The sequence below is a fragment of the Chiloscyllium plagiosum genome, chromosome 3 (assembly GCF_004010195.1).
Source record: "Chiloscyllium plagiosum isolate BGI_BamShark_2017 chromosome 3, ASM401019v2, whole genome shotgun sequence".
Classification (NCBI taxonomy): domain Eukaryota; kingdom Metazoa; phylum Chordata; class Chondrichthyes; order Orectolobiformes; family Hemiscylliidae; genus Chiloscyllium; species Chiloscyllium plagiosum.
The window spans coordinates 116,549,525-116,576,786 of record NC_057712.1 but is presented as its reverse complement, the minus strand read 5'-3'; the positions used below and the strand labels follow the sequence as shown (position 1 = coordinate 116,576,786).

At 41.2% G+C, this 27,262-nt stretch overlaps 1 protein-coding gene across 1 annotated transcript in view; it reads right to left on the bottom strand.

Annotated features, from left to right (window-relative positions):
• The window catches only part of mrps5 (mitochondrial ribosomal protein S5), a 137,951-nt gene that overhangs the window by 47,110 nt on the left and 63,579 nt on the right, over positions 1 to 27,262 (bottom strand). The window lies entirely within an intron of this gene.

Sequence of the window (27,262 nt, the reverse complement as noted above, 5' to 3'; positions counted from 1 at the left end):
GTTCCAGTGGAGGTTAATGAGAATGATCCCAGGGGTGAAGGGCTTGGCACATAAGAAGTAATTGAGGACGCTGGACCTGTATGTGATGGAGTTTAGAAGGATGAGGGGGGATCAGATTGAAAATTACAGAATACTGAGGGGTCTGGATAGAGTGGACATGGAGACGATGTCCTCGTAGAGAGATTGGGAGCGAATGGCACAGCCTCTGAGCAAAGGGACCACCCTTTAGAACTGAGATGAGGAGGAATTTCGTCAGCCAGAGAGTTGTCAACCCTTGGATCTGATTGCTTTAGAGGATTATGGAGGCCAAGTTACTGAGAGACCTTTAGTCAGGTGTACAAAGATCCTTGATTGATAATGGAGTCAAGGATTTTGGGAGAAGGCAGGAGAAACATATCAGCTCTGATCGAATGGAGGACCAGACTCAATGAGTTGAATGGCCTGTTTCTGCTGCTCTATTTTATCATTTTACTAGACACTCTATTCCAGATTTTCTTTACTTTTCAAAATTGAATTCAGATCCTACACCTGCTATGGTCCCCATGCCCCCAGAACATTGCCTGGGTCACTGGATTAATAGGTTTGATAGTCAAACTGGACTGATTGGAACAAGGCAGCCAGCTGGATCTCACAGAGTACGCATTCATGATTGGGGCTGTTAATCTGGCCCAGTCAGGAGCCCTGGCTGACAGATATAAAAAAGAAGTGTCAGGGGTTCTGTTCACACTGAGAGTAAGCTCTGAGGGAGCTGGATCAGTGTTATGGACTCTCCGTGTGTATATGAAGGGTAACTTAGTGATGGGATACCGGCCTCTGTGGAGTTACTTCAGTGACAACGAGAGTGGGATTAATAAGGTGACCATGCAAAAGCGCCTCCTGGCTGAAACCCAACTGGCACTAAAACTGGTCTCGTCATAGGAAAACGTGGCTAATAGAGGAATAGATAGAGTAGACAGTCAGAAACTTTTTCCCCGGGTACAACAGAGTGTTACAAGGGGACATAAATTTAAGGTGAAGGGTGGAAGGTATAGGGGAGATGTCAGGGGTGGGTTCTTTACCTAGAGAGTGGTGGGGGCATGGAATGCGCTGCCTGTGGGAATGGTAGAGTCAGAATCTTTGGTGACCTTTAAGTGGCAATTGGATAGGTACATGGATGGGTGCTTAAGCTAGGACAAATGTTCGGCACAACATCGTGGGCCGAAGGGCCTGTTCTGTGCTGTATTGTTCTATGTTCTATGTTAAAGAACGCACGAGAACTCATCAAACGATGATGTGGGTGTACGCTCAGTATCATGTCTATCAATTGCTGTTACCTCCATAAAGAAATGGCAGCATCTCTCTCTCTCAGTCCCTCACACACACACACCCTGGCCATTTGGTCTGTGGTACCTCTGCTAGTTCTCTGAAGGAGCACTTACTTACCTGATGTCTCCCCTGCAGCTCTGCACATTTTTATTTCTTCAATGAAAGCTGTGGGCGGCACGGTGGCACAGTGGTCAGCACTGCTGCCTCACAGCGCCAGAGACCCGGGTTCAATTCCCGCCTCAGGCAACTGACTGTGTGGAGTTTGCACTTTCTCCCCATGTCTGCATGGGTTTCCTCCGGGTGCTCCGGTTTCCTCCCACAGTCCAAAGATGTGCAGGTCAGGTGAATTAGCCATGCTAAATTGCCCGTAGTGTTAGGTATAGGGGTAAATGTAGGGGTATGGGTGGGTTGCGCTTCGGCGGGGTGGTGTGGACTTGTTGGGCCGAAGGGCCTGTTTCCACACTGTAAGTAATCTAATCTAAGCTGTGATTGAACCTGCCTCCAGTGTCAGGCAATGCATTCTAGATCCTAATTACTTAATGCATCTGCCACCGTTACTTCTTTTGCCAGTTACCTTAAGTTTGTGCTTGCTGGATCTTTCCATCAGAGGAAACAGCTTTCACCTATCTACACTGTTGAGACCCGTCCAGATTTTGAATATCTTTATCATATTAAGGAACATGTGAAGCTCCAGCTGATGAAGATAAACAGTACGCATAATCATGTGATTGAGGACATATTTTAGTTCCAAGAAAACTTGAAATAAATGCTCAAGCTTATTCTCCTGTAAAAAATTAGAAAGTTACATAGTATCATCACAAATAACTGTGGAACAGAGTTTCAAAGGCACCTGAAGGCTGTTATACAAATTCAGGTGATAACAATGAATCTATAACAGAGGGCTTATCAGAATCTTGAAAGTGCCTTGAAATTAATTTGAATGTATGATAGAGATGTTCCAGAAATGTAACAGGGAACAGAGTAGGCTATAATGGAAAAGAACTGTTAGCATCAAATAATTTAATTAAGGCAAGGGCAATATTTGTTTGGCAGTAATATAAAAACATTACTGAGATTGAATCTCAATTTTGACTAGCGTTTGCACAGGTTACCCCTAGGGGGCAATGTTGACCATCATTAGCTCAGTTCAAACAGCACAGAGGAGGAAGAAAGCAGATCAAAAACAGACATCCCTTTTCACATTTCTCAACCACAACATTGCAAGACAGCTCAGCAGACACATCAATATGCCTGTGGTTGAACAAACCAGCACCCTCAGCTTCTATATAGAAGGGGGTGGCCGAGAAGCAGAGAAAATAACAGATAAATTGCTGCGGAAAACAAAAAGACAGCCCTATTCATGGCAGTCAGTACAAGGGACTGTAGATGAGACTTCAATAGATAAATCTAACAATGTTTATGGGAATTAAAATATGAAGCAGAGCTTGCCTGTATTAGACTATACTGTATGCTTACATCAGAAAATTCAATTGTCCGTTCCCATGGCATTGTTGCAGCTCCTGCATTCTGTCGCTCATTGCCAATTCAGAGTAAGCTGTACTGCATATACTTTTAAGATTTTCATGGGTGGAATTGGTAAAACTGGATATTACGCAGTCTCTCTGCTTGCCAGCTAATAACTTGCTCTAAGTACTGGTGGATTCAAGCACATTGATCAATTTAATGGAATATTTAAAGAACACAGAACATGATTTATCAGTGTTTTAGAAAAGTTTGAGGCATCTTGAATCCTGTAAATCTATGTAGATAGATGTTAAATGTCCTAACAGTGCTGCATCAGTGGGTTCCATTTAAAAAACCTTCAGAATCACTGATGTAGTATGAATGTAATTATTCATCTGTCCCATTACTGTAAAAAGAATTTCAACTACACATTGTGCTACTAGCATACAGAGAATGTTTCTTTTACACTGCACTTCCAGTGAAATAAATACTAACTATTGAATTTTGCACAAAGAAGCTTTGACTGTTGAATTATTGAGGAGATGAAATAAAAGCTGTGAAGTAATACCGTAGAATTTGGTATCATTCTGAAGCTAAGCATCACATGTTAACGTTCAGATACTGTCCCTTTTCCAGTTTATTCTGTGCAGTGATTATTGTTGTTGATAGTCTTTTAGACTGCACATATTTACAAGTATGGCAGTATGAGAGAATCCCTTGGACTGCTTTAATGTAAACCGATAACGCTCCTATTATCATGAAAAGTGAATCAATTCATGTTTCCAACTACCTATTTTGATTTTCAACTAACTGCATTTGTATAGGGATTATAACCCAAGTCGGCCCCTTGAACTGGCTCTGCCACTCAATAAGATCACGGCTGATGTTATACATCAACTTCACTTTCCTGACCTTTCATAACACCTTTCAATTCCCTTAGTCTCAGCGAAGTTGATTATTTCTGTCTTGAATACACACACAATGGCAGAGCATCCAGCCCCCTTTCTGAGACAGGGAATACATTAGATTATAAAACACTCCCCCAACCGGTTATGAATTAATATGTGCAAGCATTTTACAACTGAACTGTGAACTGGTTACAATCTGCTATGGTTATGTAAATACATAAACATATTAAATAACTTTTATTTAACAGATTATTTCAATAATTCTGTATGAAATACTGAACTAGCAATCTGTAGGCATGAATAAACTACCATAGCAATTTGCAAGTTTCAACTTAATCTTTAAAAAAAAAATCTGGAAACATGCATGTGATGAATAATAAAAATACATCTGGAACCCTGATGTCCTTCAGGAAACATGAATTGGTGGTTTTACCCAGTAAACATTCATTTTCATTCACACCACAAGTGCTGGGCAATAACCATCTCCAATGAGAGAAACTCACCATCACCTAGTGACATTCAATGACATTACCATCGCTGAATCAATCAGTATCAACATCCTGGGAGTAACCACTGAACAAAAACTGAACCGGACTAGCCTGTGGCGACAAGAACAGGTCCGAGACTAGGAATCCTGCAACTTATCTTCTGACTCCCCAAAGCCTACAAGGCACAAGTCAGAAATGTGACTGAATGCTCCTAAGTTGCCTGGATGGGTGCAGCTCCAACAACACAAGTAGTTTAGCACCATCCAGGACATACCAACATGTTTGATCACACTGCAACAACAAATATTCACTCTGTCCACCGCTGATGTATCATCTACAAGACAATGCAGGAATTTTCCAATTCTTGTTGGACATCAGCTTCAAAGCTCACAATTGCTGCCATCGAGAATTATGATCTCCACGACGCAGATGGCAATCAACCAGTCACTGTGCACACAATCACTTTGTTACTGCATGGCTTCTGCTCCTGGAAGCTACACAACCAGAGAAACATGCATGCTCTTCACAGGTTTTTCCAGCTTGCTGCATCATTTCAGTTTGGTCAAGATGGACCATCCTTGCAAGGTGAGGGGGTTGTATGGTTGCAATGCAACAACTGAATAAGAAACATACTAGGAATAGACCTGTGATTCCAGTATCTTACAATAGAGGAAATAGGAGAGGCTATTCAGCTCATCGGGTTTATGCGAACTCTCTGCAAGAGCAACTCAGCTATTCCTGCTCCCCACTGTAGACCGGCAAGTTTTCCTCTTCAGCTACTTGCCCAACAAGTCTGTGCAGAATGAATAATATTAAACAGTCATGTCCATGTCCAACATCCGAGCAATACAAGCCAACCAGGACCTCAGAGACAAATCACGCCCGCAGAACTGACCTTCTGTGCCTCCATGCTTGAAAGCAGTCTGCAACATGCTAGATGTTTCAGAGGCACGGATCCAATGGCGAGCCTGCTACATGATGAGAGTGCAGAGAGACAGTATAAAATTTAAGGCCTAAGCAATAATGATCAGCTTGCACCATCTTGAAATAAACCAAAATGTACAAACTTTGTCTGGAATGGAACATGAATTTATGTTCACTACTGAAACAGATAAAGGTGCTTGCCTTATGCCACCACGGCATTCCGATAAAAGGGGAATTTGGAAACGACACCATGCAACACTGCAGAGTGAATTCAGGGATAGTTTATCTTTGAACAACATACATCAGACAAAGAAATTTTATGAAGTGCAAGCTGTTTTCGAAGCTCAGCAGTTTGTTTCTAAACCAACAGCTAAAGGCAAGGTCTGCAGCAAAGATACAGTGAAGCATCATTTCATGTTAGCTATCTTCTGGTAAAACTCAAGAAATCATTCACAGATGGCAAGATAATTAAAGAAGCAATAACTGTGGTCATTGACTCTTTATTCAAAGACTAAGGAGGAAGAAAGAACACCAGTCTTTGTGCAATTATAGCAGGATCTGAAGGTCTGTGAATGTTTCTCACCGAAGTTTGATGAATCAATTGACACGACCAACATCACCCAGCTAATTTTCTTTCCTTAAAAGCCATGCACACTAAAACTAAAAAAGATCTTCTCGTCCTTTTGCCTTTTAAAGTGGAAGCAATGAGCAAGGATACCTACAAATTGAGAAGGTAGGCACTTGAGAAAGACATTACAATTAAGGTTACGTCACAACTGAGCGTGCACCAGCCATACTTGGTGCAATTGAGGGCTTTGTTGTATTCTGCTGAAGTGATTCAGATTTCCTTTTTGCCAATTACCCACTGTAAATCCACCAAAAGGAAAGAGAAAGTTATGGACACTTCTCATGTAACGAAGGTTATTGTTAAGACTGTACACTCAATTTGAGCCAGCACCCTTAGCATTATTCATTTAAAATGATGGCCTCTTCAGAGCTGTATGATTCTATTTGGTCCACTGAGTCTGTACCAACAAAACTGCTCCAAAATCTTCAATATTTACCAGGACTTGGCCCATTAGCCTTGTATGTTATAGCAGTTCAAGTGCTTAACCATGTATTCTTTTTAAAGAATAAGTTTCCTGCCCCAATTTCCCTCCCAGGCAGTGCATTCCAGATTCCCACCACCCTCTGGGTGAAAACATTTCTCCTCAAATCCCCTCTAAGCCTCCTGCTTTCACCTTAGAATTATGTCTCCTTGTTATTCATCTTTCAACTAACAGGGACAGCTGCTTCCTATCCATCCTGTCTATGTCCTTCAATCTTATACGCCTCAGTCAGGTCTCCCCTCAGCCTTCTCCACTTCGAAATAAAACAACCCATGCTTATCCAGCCTCTCTTCATTGCTAAAATTCTCTATCCTAGGCAACATCCCTGCACGCACTCAGATTCTTCCTACTGCTATGTCCTTCAATCTTATACACCTCAGTCAGATCTCCCCTCAGCCTTCTCCACTTCAAAAGAAAACAACCCATGCTTATCCAGCCTCTCTTCATTGCTAAAATTCTCTATCCTAGGCAACATCCCTGCACGCACTCAGATTCTTCCTACTGTGTGGTGACCAAAAACACACACAATACCTCAGCTGTGGCCTAACCAAAATTTTGCACAGCTCCAATAAAACCATATAATCTATGCCTGGACTGATAAAGGCAAGTATTTCATAGGTTGCCTTAAACATCCTACTCACCCCTTCAGGGATCTGTAGACAAGCATCCTAAAATCTTTCTGTTCCTCTTTTATGCAATGAAATCAATGCAGCTTATGGTGAACTAATTCTCCATACCAATGTGAGATGATTAAGTCGTTGGAAAGACTCGCAAAGAGTTTTCGATCTGATGACTGAAATTGCCACTTCGAGTGGAGGAACGAAGTATGCAGTGTGCTATCAGACAATGCATGATTGCTCGATTTTGGATTCCTCACAGGCATAAGATTAAATGTGAACGAGCCGAACTGCGAACTGCACAGAAAGAACACTTAGCAGCACATAAGAGCAGCATAAACTGAACCTGGATCTGTGGACTCCACAATTAAACAAATAAAATGCTGTTAACACTTTGAATCTAGAGAAAATACTAGATAAAGAAAAATGGTTCCACTGGAAACTGTCTGTGCCCACCTGAGGAAGAGAACAGAACAGAGCTCAGGAGAAACTTCTTCACCCAGAGAGTGGTGGCTGTGTGGAATGCTCTGCCCCAGAATACTAGATAAAGAAAAATGGTTCCACTGGAAACTGTCTGTGCCCACCTGAGGAAGAGAACAGAAGAATCCAACAGGCAATGTCCTGATTGTCTCAAATCCACTTCTTCAAGTAGACATCAGCAGGCCGGCTACCAAATTCCATCAGGTATTTGACTTACAGAGCAGTGGAGTTGATATAGCAATAATTACAGTGCAAAATGATCAAGGACGTGATTTTTTTGGGGGACTTGAACAGAGAAAGATGTCAATCTTGTACTTTTAAAGTGAAAACTGACTGTGACTCTTCACACCTTTGAGAGACAGCATTCGCTCAAATGGAGACAATTGAGTCCACGTATTGCACTTGCCTCACAGATACCCATTTGATGGACCGTTGGCTACTAACAGTCTCAAACCACTCCCCAGTCTTCAAGGCACTGACAGATAATGTGTGGTCACAGGTGTCATGCTGAGACTTGCGGTGAGTAGAGGACAGAATGACTTGGTCAAAATATATTCGATTTTATAGTTTTATATAGCACTAAAAATAAGCTTCCGTATATTTTTTGGGGTAGATTCTAGATTTCACTCAAATTCAAAAAGTACTCGTACTTATAATTTTGGAGACCGTTACCATCCCAAAGGATAAGGGTAGCAGATACATGGGCACATCGCCACCTGCAAATTTCCCTCCTGGCCAGCGCTCACCATCCTGACATGGAAATACATCGCTGTTCCTTCAGTTTCACTGGGTCACAATCCTGGAATTGGCTCCCCAATGACATTGGGTTCTATCTATACCAAATGGACTGCTCGGTTCAAGAAGCAGTTTACCACCAACACAAGGAGCAACTAGGAACGGACAATTAACGCTGTCCTGTCCACCACCACCCATATCACGGGAAAGAGTTAAAACTTACTTCAGAATTCAGCCTCAGACCACACAGGGTCAACTCTCAACTACCTTGTGAAGTTAGCAATTCCTAGGGCAATTCAAGATGGTCAATAAATCATGACTGCCAGTGATACACACATGCCAAGCGAATACATTTTTAAAAAGTAATAATTCCCAGGCAGAGAAAATTGTGGGCATATATGCTTTAAGTTGTCTTTGAATTGGATGTGATTGAACGTTTCCATCAGAACAACTAGGCTGCCAGAAAACATCCATTATTTAGACCCTGGATGAATCATACATAAAATCATTCATAAAAAAAGAGTAGGCTCTATTTTGTTGAGAGAGACAAACTGAGATCCTTGTGGAGGGAGGAGGAAAACTACTTCTTAGTCTCTTTCTCACTGCACCCCATGTCGTCACCTGTGCCCCCAATTCCACCCCCCCAGCCCCACCTCCTTCTCCTATTTATCTCTCAGCCCCCTCCCCCCAACATTCCTCATGAAGGGCTTACGCACGAAATATTGACTGTCCTGCTCCTCGAATGCTGCCTTACCTGCTGTGCTTTTCCAGCACCACACTTTTCGACTCTTAAATTACAGCAAGTCTTGGTCCCCTATCATCCCTGTGATAAAGTGGCTCCCAATACAGAAACACCTTGACTTCAAAATAGTCATCCATATTTTCAAATCTCTCCATAGATTTGACTTGCCCCATCACTACAAACTCCACAATCCTCCAAACTCTCTGAATTTCACAGCAGAAATCACTCACAGCATTCCAAAATCACTAAATAATCAAAGATAAAAGGAGGAAAGGAGAGAAATAACCATTAGTAGAGAAAATGTGCTCCTGAGATTAATAGGGCTACAGTCCCTCGACGTGATGGGGATGCATCCTAGTATATTAAAGGAAGTCGTGACAAAGATACTTGATGCCATGGTAGCAATCTTCCAAGTGTTCCAAGACACTAGAAAAATGTAAATTTACTACCTTCATTTTAAAAAGGAAAGCGACCAAAAACAAACAGGTATCTATAGCTCAATTAGCTTATCATCCGTGCTGTAGTCTACTATAAAGGATGACATAGCAGAACAAGGGTTCATGAAGGGGAAATAATGCCTGACAAATTTATTAGAAATCTTTGAAGGTGTGAGAAGCAGGGGAAGTACTGACTGTAATATATTTAGACTTTCAAAAGGCATTTGATATGGAACGACACATTAGGCTATTGAATTAGATAAGAGCACATGGTTTTGGTGGGTAGTACATTTGTTGAGTGTGGGGTGCTGGAAAAGCACAGCAGGTCAGGTAGCATCTGAGGAGTAGGAGAATTGATGTTTCAGGCATAAGCCCTTCATCAGGAAGGACTTATGCCCGAAATGTGAATTTTCCTGCTCCTCGGATGCTGCCTGACCAGCTGTGCTTTTCCAGCATCACACTCTCGACTCTGATCTCCAGCATCTGCAGTCCTTACTTTCTCCTAGGGTAGTGCAATAGCATGGATCGAGGATTTGCTGACTAATAGAAAATAGTGTTGGGGACATTTTCAAGAAGGCAACCAATAACTAATGGAGTGCCACAGGAATCAGAGTAATTTCTTACAATATAGTTTAATGACTTGGATGAAGAAAGTGAGCATACTATAGCCAAGCTTATGGATAACACAAAAATAAGTGGGTCAGCATTGACACACAAGTCGACAGAGGGATAGTGACAGGTTAAGCGAGTGGACAATTTAATGTGGAAAAATGTGAGGTTATATACTTTGGCAAGAAGAACTGAGTAACTCAATATTTTTAAAAGGAGAAATCTACAGCACAGAGCGACTTGGAAGTCCTTGTGCATAAATCACAAACCATTAGCATACAGGTTCAGCAGGTAATAGGGAAGGGAAATGGAAGGTTGGCTTTTATTTCAATGGTAATGGAGTATTAAAAAATAGGGAAGCCTTGCTGAAACTGTGCAAGGCAGTAATCAGACTGCAGCTGGAATAATATGAACAATTTTGGGCCTCTTATCTAAGATTATAATGACATTGGAGACAGTCCAGAGAAGGTTCACTAGGTTGATGAGGAATATGGAGGGACTGTCTTAAGTCAGAGGAGCGGTTTAGGAGGTTGGGTCTTGACTCATTGGATTTAGAAAAATGACAGTTGACCTTAATAAACATACTAGTTTCTTAGTGGACTTGACAAGATAGGTATGGAAGGGTTGTTTCTCCACGTGGGAGAGTCTAGGACAGGAGGACATAACTTTAGAATAAGTGGCCATATGTTTAAGACAGAGATGAGGAGGTGGTTTTTCTGTTAGTGGGTTGTGAATCTGTGGAACTCTTTACTGCAGAGGACTGTTGAGGTTGGCTGTTTAATAAATTCAAGACTGATATAGGCAGATTTTTAAATTAGTAAGGGCTGTCAAGAAAGTCAAAGATTACCTGATCAGCCATGTTCTCATTGAAGGGCAGAGCAGACTTGATGGGCTGAACAGCCTACGCCTGCTCCTATGTCTTGTGGTCTCTTCAAATTCTCACCTAACGTGCATCCCCAATTTTAACTCATCCACCATTATAGGTTGGATCTTTAGTTGTCTAGACTTAGCTGTGAAACTCTCTTCCCAACTTTCAACCTTGCTTTCCCCTTTAAACTTTGCATCTTTGGCCAAATTACTGCACATCAGAGCCAATACCACCTTATAGGGCTCTGTGTCGTACAGAAGACCACAGAGAACATTGACTAGTACAGCAAGTTCCCATTTAACTACCAGCCCTTGGCTGAAAGGAAAGTAATGCCTTCGAAACAAGAAGTTAATGCCTTCAGGAAAGGGGAAAGAACACCTCACCCCATCCCACCCCACTCCAATCTCCAGACAGGGAAAACAGCATGGCAGAAAGGCCTCACTTGTTATATACTTCAACGTTAGGCCAGTCAAGACATTGTGTTGCACCAAATTCAAGAGTATTTATCATATTGGACACCATGATATTTTCTTGAAGAACGTGGATGATTATGATTCCAAAGAAAGGAAATTTCCTGAAATATCAGTTGACCTTGATGCCAACGTGAATGTGACAGGTTCTGACGAAAGGTCATTAACCTGAAATGTTAACTCTGTTTCTCTCCTCACAGATGTGATCAGAACGGCACAGCATAGCCAACATTTTCTGTTTTTAAGTCCCCAGTAAATCATGGTTAGAAATAAATATTCCTGATGTTCTTACCATGGCAGCATAGTGAAAATTCGGAATTTAAATAAAAGCTACATTAATAGTGACTATGTTGATTGTTGGAAAAACCTATCTGGCTCACTGATATCCTTTAAGGAAGGAAATCTGCGGGACACAAGACAAACAGCAGTGTGGTTGGCTCTTATCTGCACTTCGGACAACTGGGGGTGGGCAATAAATACTGGCCTTGCTTGTGACATCCACATCTCAAAAGAATAACGATAAGACTTTTTATCAACTCCTTAAAAGAGGCAGTTTGCCCCTTATAGTACTTTGTATTTGGGGAATACACTAAATAGAATTCTATATAAATCAGAAACCGATCCACCGACCTATCTAATCTGTGCTCCACGGAGAATCCTCCTATTTCATCCGCTTTACCTCAGCCTTTCAATAAATCTTCTGTTCTCTTTGCTCTCATGTACTTGTCTAGCTAGATTCTTTAAAAGCACCCCAGGGTATTTGCCTCAACCACTCCCTCTAGTAATAAGGTTTACCTTCCAAACATTTCAAGTAAATAACACTAATTTAAAGATATATAAAATATTAAATGCTCCATGGAATTATAAAATAAAATATTTTTCATCTAATAAACAATCATATTTAATTTAACACAAGAGCAGTGCTCCTTTCCAAATACAATATAACCATAGCCAAGCTCCCGAGGTTATCGTTGTTAGTTTTATTTCCATAAAATGGATCACTGCTTACCCATATATCTTTATTACACAGTTTCAGCAGCATCAAGCTGAACAATTAAGCGTAGTTCACCTAAAATGGATAACAGACCTTCAATTTCAGTGCAATAACAGGAGGCAGCATCATCGGTAGTCGAGTGGCAATGCTGTCACCTCAAAGTCAGAATGCCAGAAGTTGTGTGGTAAGAGATTACCTCCTGTCTCCTAAGCCTGTCCACTAGCTACAAGACACAAATCAGGAGTGTCATGAAATACTCTTCATTTGCCTGAATCAGTGCAGCTTTAAAATCCTTGACAGTGTCCACGATAAAACAGTTGGTTCATTTGATTTATTATAATCACATGTACCAAGACAGTGAAAAGTATTGTTTTGCATGCTAACCAGATAAATCATACCTAACATAAGTACATCAGGGTAATAGAACAGACTAGTATTACAGCAGAGAAAGATCAATTCTAATATATCAGTGGTCCATTCAGAAGTCTGACAACAGCTGTTCTTAAATCTGTTGTTTGTGTTTTCAAATTTTTGTATCTTCTGCCTGTTGGAAGAGGGTGGCAAAGTAAAACCTGAGTGGGAAGCGTCTTTGATTATGTTGGTTGCTTCCCCGAGGATGCGGGAAGTGTAGATGGAGTCAATGAAAGGAAGGATGGTTTTCGCGATGAACTGAGCTGTGTTTACAACTCTACTTTCTTGCTGTTTTGGACAGAGCAGTTGCCATACCAAGCTGAGATACATCCAAATAGGATGCTTTCTATGGTGCATCTATAAAAACTAGCAAGAGTCATTTTGGACATGCTGGATTTCCTCAGCCTTATGAGGCAGTAGAGGCATTGGTGTACTTTCAAGACTGTCAATAGACCAGGACAGATTGTTGGTGATACTTACTCCTAGGGACTTGAAGCTCTTGACCACCTCCACACCAGTACCATTGATACAGACTGTGCCATGTCCTCCACTCCGCTTCCTGAAGTCAATGGCCAGCTCGTTTTGCTGATGTTGAGGGAGAGATTGTTGTCTTTACACCATGCCACCAAGTTACCTATTTCTTTTCTGTGTTCTATCGCGTCGTTGTTTGAAATCTGTTCCACTATGATAGTGTCATCAGCAAATTTGTAAATGGAATTAGAGCTGAATTTGCACCCCATCCACCGCCTTCAACTCTCACTCTCTAGACCACCAATGCAGTTTGTACAAGATGTCTTTCTGCAACTGTTCCTTTTAACATCACGTTCCAAACCAGAAATCTGTGCCAATTATAATGGGCAACAAGTACATGGAAACAGCACCGCCTACAAGTTCTCTCCCAAGCAACACACTGTCCTGACCCCTCTCAGTTGGCTGGATAGCTGGCTTGTCATGTAGAGTTGTGCCAATAGTGCAGGTCCAATTTCCACGCTACAGTTACCATGTAGATCTCACCTTCGCAACTTCACTCCTCACCTGAGATATGGTGAGCCTCAACAATTAAACATAAAACAGGTACATCACAGAAACAGGTCCTTCTGCCCATCATGTCTGTGCCGACCATGGTGTCATTCTACATTAATCCCATCTGCCAGCACATGGTCCATTTCCTACTCTTTCCTGCCTGTTCATGTGTCTGTCTAAAAGCCTCCCAAATGTTGTTAACATAACCTGCTTCTCCCACCTGCCCTGGCAGCAAATTCCAGGCACCTACCACGGTCTGTGTAAAACACTTGCCTCCCACATCTCAAAGATTTTCCCATTCTCACATTAAACCTATACCTCCAGTATTTAAGGGGAGGCAACACCCTAGGAGGTATTATCGCTGGATTGTTAATCCAGAGACACTGGTAATGTTCTGGGAGCCAGTTATGAATCCCACCATGGCAGATGGGAGAATATGGATTCAGTTAAAAAATAAATCTGGAACAAAGGGTCTAACGATGACCACGAAAACCACTGCCAATTCTCAGAAAAAAAATCTGGTTCACTAATGTCCTTTAGGGAAGGAAACTGCCGTCCTTACCTGGTCTGGACTATATGTGACTCCAGACGCACAGCAATGTAGTTGACTCTTAACTGCACACTGGGATGGCTAATAAATGTTGGCCGAGACAATGATGCAAATTCATCTTGTGAATCAATTAAAAGAAAAAATTGACATTTCCACCCTGAGAAGACGACTCCAACTATCCACCTTATCCATGCCTTTCATAATTCAATGCACTTCTATCAGGGTATCCCATAGCCTCTGAAGCTATAGCGAAAACAATCCAAGTTTGTCCAACCTTCCCTTACAGTTAGTACACTCCAATACAGGCAACAACCTGGTAAATCTCTTTTGCACCCTCTCCAGAACCTCCACATTCTTCTTATAACATGGCAACCAGAACTGCCCACAATATTCCTAACATGGTCTGACTAAAGTTTTATTCAGCTGCAACATGACTTGCCAATTTTTATACTCAATGCCCTGAATGATGGAGGCAAGCATACTGCATGCCTTCTGTACCACCTTATCCACTAGTGTTGCTACTTTCAGGGAACTATGGACTTGTGCTCAAAGATCCCTCTGTACATCAATGGTCCTAAAGGTCCTGCCATTTACTGTATACTGTCCTCTTGCATTTGACCTCCTAAAATGCATCACCTCACACCTGTATTAGATTAAACTCTCTATCTGCCATTTTTCTGCACAAATTTCCAACTGATCTACACTCTGAATGGAATGAATGAATTAGGTTTATTGTCACTGTGTAGCCTCTCTTGTGGAGAGACAGCAGAGTTAATATTTTGCGTCCAGTGACCCTTCTACAGAACTCATTCCATAATAACCAACACCAACTCTACCTAATAAATCCAGCATACATCCTGCCCCCAAGAATTTTCTTCAATAAGTTTCTTACCATCGATATAAAGCTCACTGGCCTACAGAATTTGCTGTATTATGCCTGATGTTCTTCTTAAACACTTCTTGAACAGCAGTGGTTGATTTCCAGCTTTCTGGCACCTTGCCTATGGCTAAACAGACAAACATTTCTCAAAGTCCCAGCAATCTCCTCCCTCAGTATCCTGGGATAAATCCCAACAGACCCTGGGGACATATCGACCTTCAGACAACCAACACCATCCCCCTGCTCAACAGCGATATGCCCTAGATATCAACATACCCCTCCCTGATCTTACCATCATTCATGCCCTCCTCCTTGGTGAATGCTGATGTGAAGTACCCATTAATGACCTCACTCACTTCCTCTGGCTTCATGCGTAATTTCCTTTGTCAGAGAGTGCCGTACCCTTTCCCGAGCTAACCTCTGCTTCAAATATACATACTCAATGTCCTGGGATTCTCCTTGCCTACTTACCAAGGGCAGTTTGTGGCCTCTTTAGCCCTCCTAATTCCTTATTTAAGTTATTTCCTGCTCCCTTTATGTTCCTCAACAGGCTTGTCTGATTTCAGTTTCCTAAACCCTACATATATGCTTCCTTTTCCTTTTTGATTAAACTTTCAATATCACTTGTCATCAGGAGTTGCAGGGGTTTCTCAATATATTTTCCTCAGCCCAACCACCTTTGGACACTAAGTCTTGCCTTTGGTGCAGTGCCACCATGAAGGGTTGACCATAATTATTTCTCCAATTCTTACTCTTGAGCAAAATAAACAAAAAACAGGTGGGCACATTTGGTCATTGAGTAGTGCATTCCCATGGTTAGAAAGGGCCCGAGTTCAACTTAAACTCTGGATTTAAGTGTCGGATGCATTCACAGTGAATTTCTCATTGGCCAAGGCCACACAATTCAGAACACACAACATGAGCAGTCTCTCAGTATGTATGTTTCACACAGAGTTTCTCACCCTCAAAGCAACAGTCCAAAGACATTGTGGTCTTCTGTTCAGGTAGCACGGTGGTTCAGTGGTTAGTGTGCTGCCTCACAGCACCAGGGACCCAGGTTTGATTCCACCCTCAGCTGACTATATGGAATTTGCAAATTCTCTTCGAGTCTGCGTGGGTTTCCTCCGGGTGCTCCGGTTTCCTCCCACAATCCAAAGATGTGCAGGTTAGGTACATTAGTCAGAGTAAATGTAGTGTAATAGGGTAAGGGAATGGGTCTGGGCAGGTTACTCTTCGGAGGATCAGTATGGACTTGTTGGGCCAAATGGCCTGTTTCCACACTGTAGGGATTCTATGATCTGTGAGTAATTTCCTTCCCAGTGGGGAATTGACATGGATGCTGTAGCACATAGCAGTCCCATACAATTGTAGATTAAATTGGCTCACAAACTCCCAGGCAGGCAGTCTGCAATTTCTGCAGCCTTGGGATGACCATGTTCTATGTCGAGAGTTTGCAAGCCCCTTTTCATTATTTGAGGGGTTGCTGCTCTGCTTTTGGTTGCACTTCAGTCCCATATTCCTGACCTTTGGCTATCTGCACCTGGGGGAAACCGGCAGATCAGAGGATGCCCTCATTAGTCTGCTTTTGGGCCTAGCCAAAATGTCCATAAACAATTTCAAACAATGGACACTGAGGGTGATCTACCAACCAGATTTTCTGTCCCTTTGCTATGATTGCACTCACGCTGATACCCTTGGAGAGGGAGCCCCTGTCCATGTGAGGCCATCTGTGAATGATGGATGCAGCAGTGCTGAAACACTTTATTAAAATGAAATTTCAGTTACAAAGCTTCTGTTGGAATTTTGCTTTAGTTCACTTTAGTTACAGCCCCCTTCACAAGTTTATGCTTTACTCCATTTATTCGGTTACTTCTGATTCACAAAGTAAAATAAAAGGCAAATCTGGAATCAAATGCAGGGAGAAATGGAAAAACATATTTAAGACAGGGCATTATACTGATGGCAGAGCAGGTTAAAGGGTTATATGGTGTACCTCTGCTCCTAGCATGCTCTCATCACCAGGTGCCCCACCATGAACCTCTTGGGTATCACCATAGACCAGAAGTCCCCTACACCAATCTCAAAAGTCTTTATCAATACAGCAGGCTTGGTGTTTTACAGCAGGTGGCTTGAGATCTAACGGCATAAAGCTTCTTCACTTACAAAGCTTACAATGAGCTATTTTTCAATTGATTGGATAAATACAGTCACCATAACACACCAGCACAATGTGTCACACAACATGCTTCCTTTACTCTATTTGAACCATCTACCTAGGATTTTATTGTATTTACAATATATACTATTACAACTTCAGAGTTGGATATGGAGGAGGCAGACAGCTATAATATTGTATTTGGTTATAAATACAATCTTTAATGAGAGATTGGCATTTAGAGTCATAGAGATGTACAGCACGGAAACAGACCCCTCGGTCCAACCTGTCCATACCGACCAGATATCCCAACCCAATCTAGTCCCACCTGCCAGCACCCGGCCCATATTCCTCCCAACCCTTCCTATTCATATACCCATCCAAATGCCTCTTAAATGTTACAATTGTATTTGGTTTCCTAATTCACAAACTAGCTTAGAATGAATAACTCCCAATACCCCATGAATCAATAAGTTATGAAACTATGAATTATGTTTTAAATTGCTAACATTTTCTGTTTGGTTACGTTCATTGTGAGCTGAGAGTTCTTAGCAGCTCTCAGGATATCAGCGAAGCCACGATTACAAATACAAAACAGGATAAAGAAGAAAAAGTGTCATTTCTTAGAACTCTACTTCACATATTGAACATATGAAGAATATTAAAATAAAGCTCAAACGCAACCTTTCATAGGGCTTAAAAATGTTTTTTGACATCCAAAATACAGACAGAATCCAACACATATCAGCAACAGATACAAAATGGCAATGTGCCAAAACCTGTTTGCAAATGTGAAGTATTTCTTTTATCTGACTGACCTTTTTGAAACCCTTTCCAATAATCCTGACATCCATCAAAAGCTCCCTGCAGGCAGCATCTTATCTGTGTTCCAAACCAACTAACTTTTTATCAACATTCCTTCCACATCCTGTTTCAACTTTCACAGCAACTCTGAAGTACTTAAGTTGTACTTTTACATTCTTACCCCTGAGAATTCAGCATCGCAGAGTATTATTTTAAGTGATACAAGTTATTAATTTTGGAAAATACTCTACACTCCATACCAGATACTAACCACCATCCAGTTTTTGTTTCCCATTCATTCTTTGCAAAGGACAACAATGGGGGTAAGTTGTCTATCATTGCTGTCTGTGAAACAAAGGTGCACTCAAAAGAGTATAAGAAAATTCTGATGGAATGGTCAAGTATATCCAAAGTCTTGATGGCATGTGAATTGAAACTCGGAGGTGATGATATTCACATGCACCTACTGTCCACCTCCTTCCCAATAATGCAGACTGAGAGTTTGGATATGCTACCAAGGAAGCCATGGCAAGTTACTACGGTATATTTAAATTGAATAAACTGCGAGGTACATAGACAAGGAAGGAATTGCACGACGAGAATAGGGAAGCAAAGATCAAGCAGATCACCTTGTTCTGGATAACGTTGAGCTTATGCATCATTGCAGCTACGTTTATCAGAACAATTGGAAAAACAGTTTCACGCTTATGGCTTTTAAATGTTGAATGCAGACAGGTCATTACAGAATTATTATAATGCAAGTGTAGCTATTTGGCCGACTGTGCCTACATTGGCACTTCACATAATTTCTATCCAAAAAAAGTCAAATGCCATCTTGATTGTCACCACTAAACTTGCCTCAACGCATGAGCACTTGTCACAGAATACAGCAAGCTTGCTGTAATCATAAAATCATTTGAGGTTGGTCCAGGGATTTGTGGTCTATACTGACACCCAAGAGGTTGGTGGGGAGAACATCGTAGCAGAAGTAATACATATGATCCCTCAAAAATGTCCAGATTACAGAGGAGGAAGTGTTGGATGTCTTGAAATGGTAAAAAGTGGATAAATCCCCAGGACTTGATCAGGTGTACCCAAGAACTCCGTGGGAAGCTAGAGAAGTGATTGCTAGGCCTCTTGCTGAGATATTTGTATCATCGATAGTCACAGGTGAGATGCCAGAAGACTGGAGGTTGGCAAATGTGGTGCCACTGTTTAAGAAGGGGAGTAAAGACAAGTCAGGGAACTATAGACCGGTGAGCCTGACCTCAGTGGTGGGCATGTTGCTGGAGGGAATCCTGAGGGACAGGATGTACATGTATTTGGAAAGGCAAGGACTGATTCAGGATAGTCAACATGGCGTTGTGTGTGGGAAATCATGTCTCACAAACTTGATTGAGTTTTTTTGAAGAAGTAACAAAGACAATTGATGAGGGCAGAGCAGTAGATGTGATCTATATGGACTTCAGTAAGGCGTTCGACAAGGTTCCCCATGGGAGACTGGTTAGCAAGGTTAGATCTCATGGAATACAGGGAGAACTAGCCATTTGGATACAGAACTGGCTCAAAGGTAGAAGACAGAGGGTGGTGGGACTTATACACTTAATGGTAAGGTCCTAGGGAGTGTTGCTGAACAAAGACTTTGGAATGCAGGTTCATAGCTCCTTGAAAGTGGAGTCGCAGGTAGATAGGATAGTGAAAGCGGCGTTTGGTATGCTTTCTTTATTGATCAGAGTACTGAGTACAGGAGTTGGGAGGTCATGTTGCGGCTGTACAGGACATTGGTTAGGCCACTGTTGGAATACTGCGTGCAATTCTGGTCTCCTTCCTATCGGAAAGATGCTGTAAAACTTGAAAGCGTTCAGAAAAGATTTACAAGGATGTTGCCAGGATTGGAGGATTTGAGCTATAGGGAGAGGCTGAACAGGCTGGGGCTGTTATCCTTGGAGCGTGGGAGGCTGAGGGGTGACCTTAAACAGGTTTACAAAATTATGAGGGGCATGGATAGGATAAATAGACAAAGTCTTTTCCCTGGGGTGGGGGAGTCCACAACTGGAGGGCATAGGTTTAGGGTGAGAGGAGAAAGATATAAAAGTGACCTAAGGGGCAACTTTTTCACGCAGAGGGTTGTACGTACATGGAATGAGCTGCGAAAGGATGTGGTGGAGGCTGGTACAATTGCAACATTTAAGAGGCATCTGGATGATTATATGAATAGGAAGGGTTTGGAGGGATATGGCCCTGGTGCTGACAGGTGGGACTAGATTGGGTTGGGATATCTGGTCGGCATGGACAGGTTGGACCGAAGGGTCTGTTTCCATGCTGTACATCTCTATGATTCTACGACTCTAACCTGCTTTATCAACAGTACAATGCTCTGCCTCAAATCTATTTTTGTTGGCTCATCACATTGTTAGATTCCAAATGACGGAAAGTGTATGTCAACCTTAAGTATATTTAAAGCCTTTTAAGGGAGGCAATCACTAAGATTCACAACCCAATGTGAGAAGAAATCTTTCCCATCCCAGTTCAAAATGATCACTCTCTTATCTGGAGACTAATTTTACAATCTATATCGAGACCCATAATGCAAGACGTAGGAATAACTTGACAAAAAGTTAACGTTTTCAATTTTTTATTGTAGCAAATGACTAAAAGCACTAAAGACTAAACACTTTTTTTTTAAAGGGAACTTCAAAGTAGAGAGACAAAAAAAACCCTTTTCTATTTATCACATATTTCATTCTCCAGAGATTTGCAGTTCTTATAGCAAACAGTCCACAGTTCTTCCCAATTTTTCATGTGTTCCTGCTTTATCAAGTAATTTTGACTGACTGTTTCCAGATGCTTTCCTCAGTTTTTGGAGTTTCTTAAATTCACCACCAGAATTGAAGCCTATTTTGAGGATTCTTCTTCTAGTCAAGCTAGAGGAATCTCCCAGAATCAAACAAGTGTGCAGATGTAACTAGAGACAGAGACAATCTCCTCTGATATCTGGCTGAGGCAGCTTGCAAAGTCTTCTCTTTTTCTCCTTACTGACCACGTAGAACCACTGCTGTTTGATATTTCAGCCTGTAACCCAACTTCAAAAATGTTTTCCTCTTTCATCTTCTCTTTGGCAATATGAAATACTTTGTATCTAGCAAGAAATGTTCTTTAGCTCTCCTTGATCTCACGCTCTACACAGCTGAATTTTTCATTTTGGAGGTAAGCAGACTATAACCTGCGACATGTTTCTGGAACGTTGAGAGACATGATAACAGCTACTTTATAGTTTAGAACTCAAGTACTGCTGAAAACATGAGCTACACTGTTGAAGTTTTACTCATCAGGACAGATGAAAGAATATCAGTCTTCAAAGGGAGCAATAACTGCACGAGAACCAATACTGATTTGTTGGGAAGAGAACTCTAATTGGTCAAGACATTTCATGGATAGAGTCAGTAGTTATATGGATAAAGGTAGATTAGAGTCAGCATGAATTTCTAAACAGGCACTAGCAATTAAACAATTTGGAGTTTTTTTTTGATGAGGTTACAGGCTCAATTAACTTCCAGAAGAATTGATACAATTCAAGGCAAGGTGAGGCAAGTTATCAGGTTTAGAATAAAAAGGACTTTGGCAATATGAAGCAAAATTGGCTCAGAGATAGGGAACAGCATAGTGGTCAATGGATACTTGTTGGGTTACAGAAAGGCTAAGAGGAGACCTGATAGAGGCTTTCAAAATTATGAGGGAGCTCAATATAACAGATAGTGAGAAACTATTCCTGATTGTAAAATAATCAAAAAACCAGAGGGCACAGATTTAAAGTCACTTTCAAAAGAAGCAGAAGGGGATGAAAACCCTTTTTGTCACAGGAGTAGCTGGGGTCTGGAATGTACATTCAACTGAGGCACTCAAGAGAACACTGGACGAATATGTGAACAGAAATAAAATGCAGAGGTCTGGGAAAATGCAGAAGGTTGGCAGTGGTAATAATGTTCAAATTAAGGGCACAGCAGAGACAAAGAACTAATTATCCTCTTTTGCTGTAACATTGCTATAATCTTGAGAATGTACTAGAATTAGCTTTCATTTCATTGGAAAGACACGTGCCCAGACAAATCCCTTTATCCTGCAGAGGAGTGGATCTGTGTATGAATACATACGCACCTTCTAGCAAGGCTAAGAGAAAGCCACATTACAAGCCCAACGAAACCCTAAATCGCTGTTAGTGGAATTATTAGCACACTTGGAATAGGTGAACAAGTGCCGTTTAATTTAATCTAAAGTTGGACATTATATCCTGAATTTGCATGCACGGTCTTTATGAAGACATGCAGTACTCTGTTGGTTGTGAAGGTTATACTGTTTGATATGATCAGCCAGTCATTGAGATAAATAGCCCAAGTACCTGGCATCACACCAGCACCAAAATTCATTGCTCATTTATGCAGAACATCTTTTTTTGTCTTGACAGCTGCATTCTGTCATGATAACATGTGACAACACAATATAGTAGGAATGTGAAGTGGTTAGCTTCCCCTATAGATCAAACCCTTAGGAGATCTCATCCTTTGAGGCAAATTTGAGGTAGACTGGGCACTTTTCATCACCAAAATAATAAGCCTTAAGCTCATGCATGAGGATGCACTATATCTGATCAGTACAGCCATTATCCAGTAGGGTGGCTTTGACGTGTCCTATTTTGAACTGTAGCTTGTACCATGAGCGAATGGCTAGAGTCTTGTTCACAAGATTCTTAGAGTCTTACAGGATTTTGACCCAGTGATGAAGAAGGAGCGCCAATAAATGCCTAACTTGACTATACAATTATAGGCTACAGAAAATATATTCACATTTCCAATGACATTTAAAATCATGCTTGGTTTAGATAACGTAAAAGAAGAGAAACTGATTTATGTTCCCAATGGCTGAAGGGTCAGAATGCGCCCAGACTGATGGTGATTGGCAGAAGGAAAAACATCTATTTTCAGTAGCAAGTAGTTCGGATTTAAAATTCACGGTCTGATTAGATGATGGAAACAGATTCAAAAGTAATTGGATTAACACTCGAAGATAAAATCGTAGCAATCTGAAGGAAGCAGATGAGAGTGAGTGACTGGAATGAAGAGCTGACGCAGCAACTAACTAGACTGAAGAGCTGACACAGACCTAATGGGCTGCGTGCTCTTGTTATTTGTTATACCATTCTACACCAAGCAGAAAGAGACCCATTCATTGTCTTAGGACAGAAGGTACATTCTTCTAGCTGAATACTCCATACAACTGTCAATACATAATCATGTAGTTAGCAAAGACTAACCCCAAAAACTTCAGCCAAACTTTCAGTCTGCTCCTTTCCAACTACCTGTCTATTTATTAGAGGTGTTTAACTTTTAATGCAGAAGAAAATCCATCAAGATTAAGAATCACTTATTTTCCACACTTAAGTGTAGTTTTAGACCAAATCTTCCAGAATAAAATTTCTCAGGTGCCATTTCAGAACACAGTGACAACAGAGCAGCATCAGAATACATGCTGATGGTTTCTGCCACACTGCTTACACCATGGGTCATTTCGAAGCACAGAGATTGAGCATGGGCTCAGTAAAATTACCTTATCCTTTCACTAAATTATTATAGTTTCTGAAATGAAAGTATAAATTTGGATTGCTTTAATCCTCCCTTTTGCCTGGGCTGTTCATAGTTCCAGCTCCAATTGTTCTTTCAGGGTTATTAATGATTGCAAAAATAAAATGAAAATTTGCTGGCCGAAATTAGCTCTGATTCATTTCTAGATAAGGTTGATATGTGCAAGAGCTTCTAAATTGTAGTCATACCTGAAAAGCTTCATTTCCATTACAAGCAGCAAATAATGACAACCTTCTCATTTACCTCCATTGTTAAATGTGATCACACCATTGCCCAAGACAGACCACTACAATTTGGCCTGAATCAGTGATTTGTTTACATTGATTGATGGGCTCTAGCAACTAGATACAATAATATAGTTAAAGCTTGTGTGCAGACCTTTCTATTTCCCACACAGTTAAAAAGGTCCACCAATGATCCCGTGAAAATCAAATTGTGTCCATGCTTAGGTTTCTGTGAACAATGGGAGATTGTAATGGTGAAGAATATCTTGGACAATGACAAGAGTATTCTCTCATATATCAAGAAAGATTTCTTTCAGGGCTTCAACGAACCTTCAGCAATTCATTGCAGGAACAAATGGGTTAGTAATCCTAGTGGTGAAAATCCAGCTAATGGAGGGTTCAGTTTTGCATTTTACAAGTCTGAAACTATAACTGCAGTAATTATCTTTGCTACAATACGTTACTTGCCAGGACAAAGGCAGGCAGCCTGTCTTATTCCTAAATGAAGTCTTGTCAACACAAAGACACACAAAAGGTGACAATGTCTCCAGTACATGGAGATACCACTGCCAAGTTCCCCTGCAAGCCACTCACCTTCCTGACTTGAAAATTTATTTAAGTTTCTTCATGTTTGGTGGGTCACACAAATTCTCTCCCTAATGGCATTGTGGAACAAACCACCATGTGTGGACTGCAGCAGTTTGAGAAGGCAGCTCATCATCACCTTCTCAAGGGCAACCAGGAATGGAAAATAAATGCTAACTCAGCCAGCGATGCCCACATCTCACAAATGGATAAAAGAATTTTTTCAGACTCTGACTTTTAGCAATGTAGTGATGACCAAATTACTATTCTCTTTATTGTCTCTATATTAAGAAAATATTACATACTTTGGACAGCAGGCAGTTAAGAATCAACTATACTGAAGGGGAAAGGGGTCCAATCAGGAAACAGAGGGCTATTGAGGGAGACACCAACCATATTTCTTCCCAGCCAAAGCCCAAACAAGCAAAATTGTTAGTGTTTCCGCCGTGCCTCAATCCCTACCTGGGGCTGAAATTAACAAGAAGGTGGGAAGCAGCCACACAACGGTCTCAATCTGAGAGAAGGCAAGACAGGCCACTCTAGGTCTCATCCTGCACCAACCAAATTGTGCCCAGCAGATGGGCAGAGGGGAGGCATCTTTACTATTATTTCTAATTAGGACAGACATCTATCCTCAACTTGAAATTTGTGATTATATAACTTGTTCACAATTCTATAGACTTGGGTTAAAAAATAACATTTCTAAAAATGGGTTTCAACTCTAATATAACCTAGAAATGACAAAAATGAGGAAGTTACACAACATGCATTAAAATATTATTAGAAGAATGGGAGATAATAGACTCGAGGGATCCCAATTATGCTTGTACTCTTTAAGGACAATGTACTGTAGCTAACTACAGCGAACAATCAATTAATCACTCTTCTAAAACAAGGAAGAACTTGAAAAACAACTGTGCGGCAGTAAGGTATCAGAGTCTTCCAAATGTATTTTGCCACAGCTATTAAGTATGTCATAACCAGGAAACCTTGTGTCCAATCCAGAAAGAATACATGTCCTATATATCCTAGTACATTGAAAATAAAACGAAGAAAGCATGTTGCCAGGTCCCTGTGCCCCATGACTGGATGTGTTTTGGGCACCCAAAAACATTTATCTTCAAAAATAAAATGTTAACCACTCAGAAATTACAAACTATTGACAGTCATAAACACATCAAAGAAGTGGGCTCAGTCAAGCTGCTCTTTCAGGGAGCTAGTATTGCTTAGATGGGCCAAATGGGACTCCAAGAACAGTGTGAAAATAGACGTGGAATATGACAAAGCATGAGTGCTAATTTGGGATTTTGAGACTGCTGGGAACTCATTCATAGAATCCCTACAATATGGAAACAGACCATTTGGCCTAACAAGTCCACCAACTCCCCGAAGAGTATCCCACCCAGACCCATTCTCCTACATTTACCCCTGACTAATGCACCTAACCTACACATCCCTGAACACTATGGGCAATTTAGCATGGTCAATTCACCTGACCTGCACATCTTTGGACTGTGGGAGGAAACCGGAGCACCAGAGGAAACCCACGCAGACACGGGGAGAATGTGCAAACTCCACACAAACAGTCACTCCTGAGGCTGGAATCAAACCCAGGTTCCTGGTGCTGTGAGGCAGCAGTGTTAAGCACTGAGCCACCGTGCTGCTCTATTGCAGAGGGGAGGGGAAAGGAGGCTGTTTTTGAAAATATAAAAGCAAGCTTTTTAACAGGAAAGGAGAGGGTTTTGGCGAGACTAAATGGAGACTGGTTGACTGCTTTACAAAACATCTCCACTCAGTCTGTAAGCGTGACCCTGACCTTTCAGTCGCTTGCCATTTTAATGTACAATCTTGTTCTCTTGCTCACATTTGTGTCCTAGCCCTGCTAGTGTCCACTGAGGCCCAAAACAAGTTGCAGCAACAGCACCTCACCTTTCTGCTTAGGAACTTTACATCCTTTAAATCCAAGTTTTGTTTTTTGAAAATTATGACCAAAAGTGTTAGAAATTCGGAAAAGACGTTCAATGGGACAAAAATAAAGCCTCATTTTGTTGCATAGAGGCATGAATACTGGACATGCTATAGTACTTGAGTCTGCACTGACAACTGAAAATACAAGCAGAGCATTTCTGAAAAGGATAAAAATCTCCTTCCACATACTGTCCGTACATTTGCTCAGTCAGTAAAGAAGGTATTTGTCATTTCTAAAGCAGAAACATCCACATTCATTTTTTACGAACACATCTAACATCTTTGTTGAGTTCAGACTAGACCAAAGAGAAAGGAGACAGTATTTTCTCTCTGTCCAATTATACAGTGATGTGGAATTGTCAGATGGAAATGCAAGTTCCTTTAAGACTCAAACACAACACCTTCAGAGTTTAAGGAGATTAGGTAATGCTCATTGGACTCTATGTAAGAATCGAGATCTTCACTGGTGGGGTGCTGTTTTCCAGATAACATCAGAGTCACACAGCACAGAAGTGGGAAAGTGAAAACTGATGTTTGTACTCAACTATGGATACAGCAATCTCAAAGTCTTTGCTGTTTTCTTCAACACATGGATATCAATGTGTGAAACAATGATGACAAATGCCCTTTGCGACACATTTTAAAAAGATGGTTCCACCCTTAAAGAGGCACATCTTATTTCAATTGGGCTACTTATATATTTGCTTTGATTGTAACAATGCATCTTGCATGTTTGCTTTCTCGGTGTTTTTGTTTTGACACCGCAACTAGATAAAACTATGATTTGAAGTTGCTGGTGTTGGATTGAGGTATATAAAGTTAAAAATCACGCAACACCAGGTTATAGTCCAACAGGTTTAGTTGGAAGCACTAGCT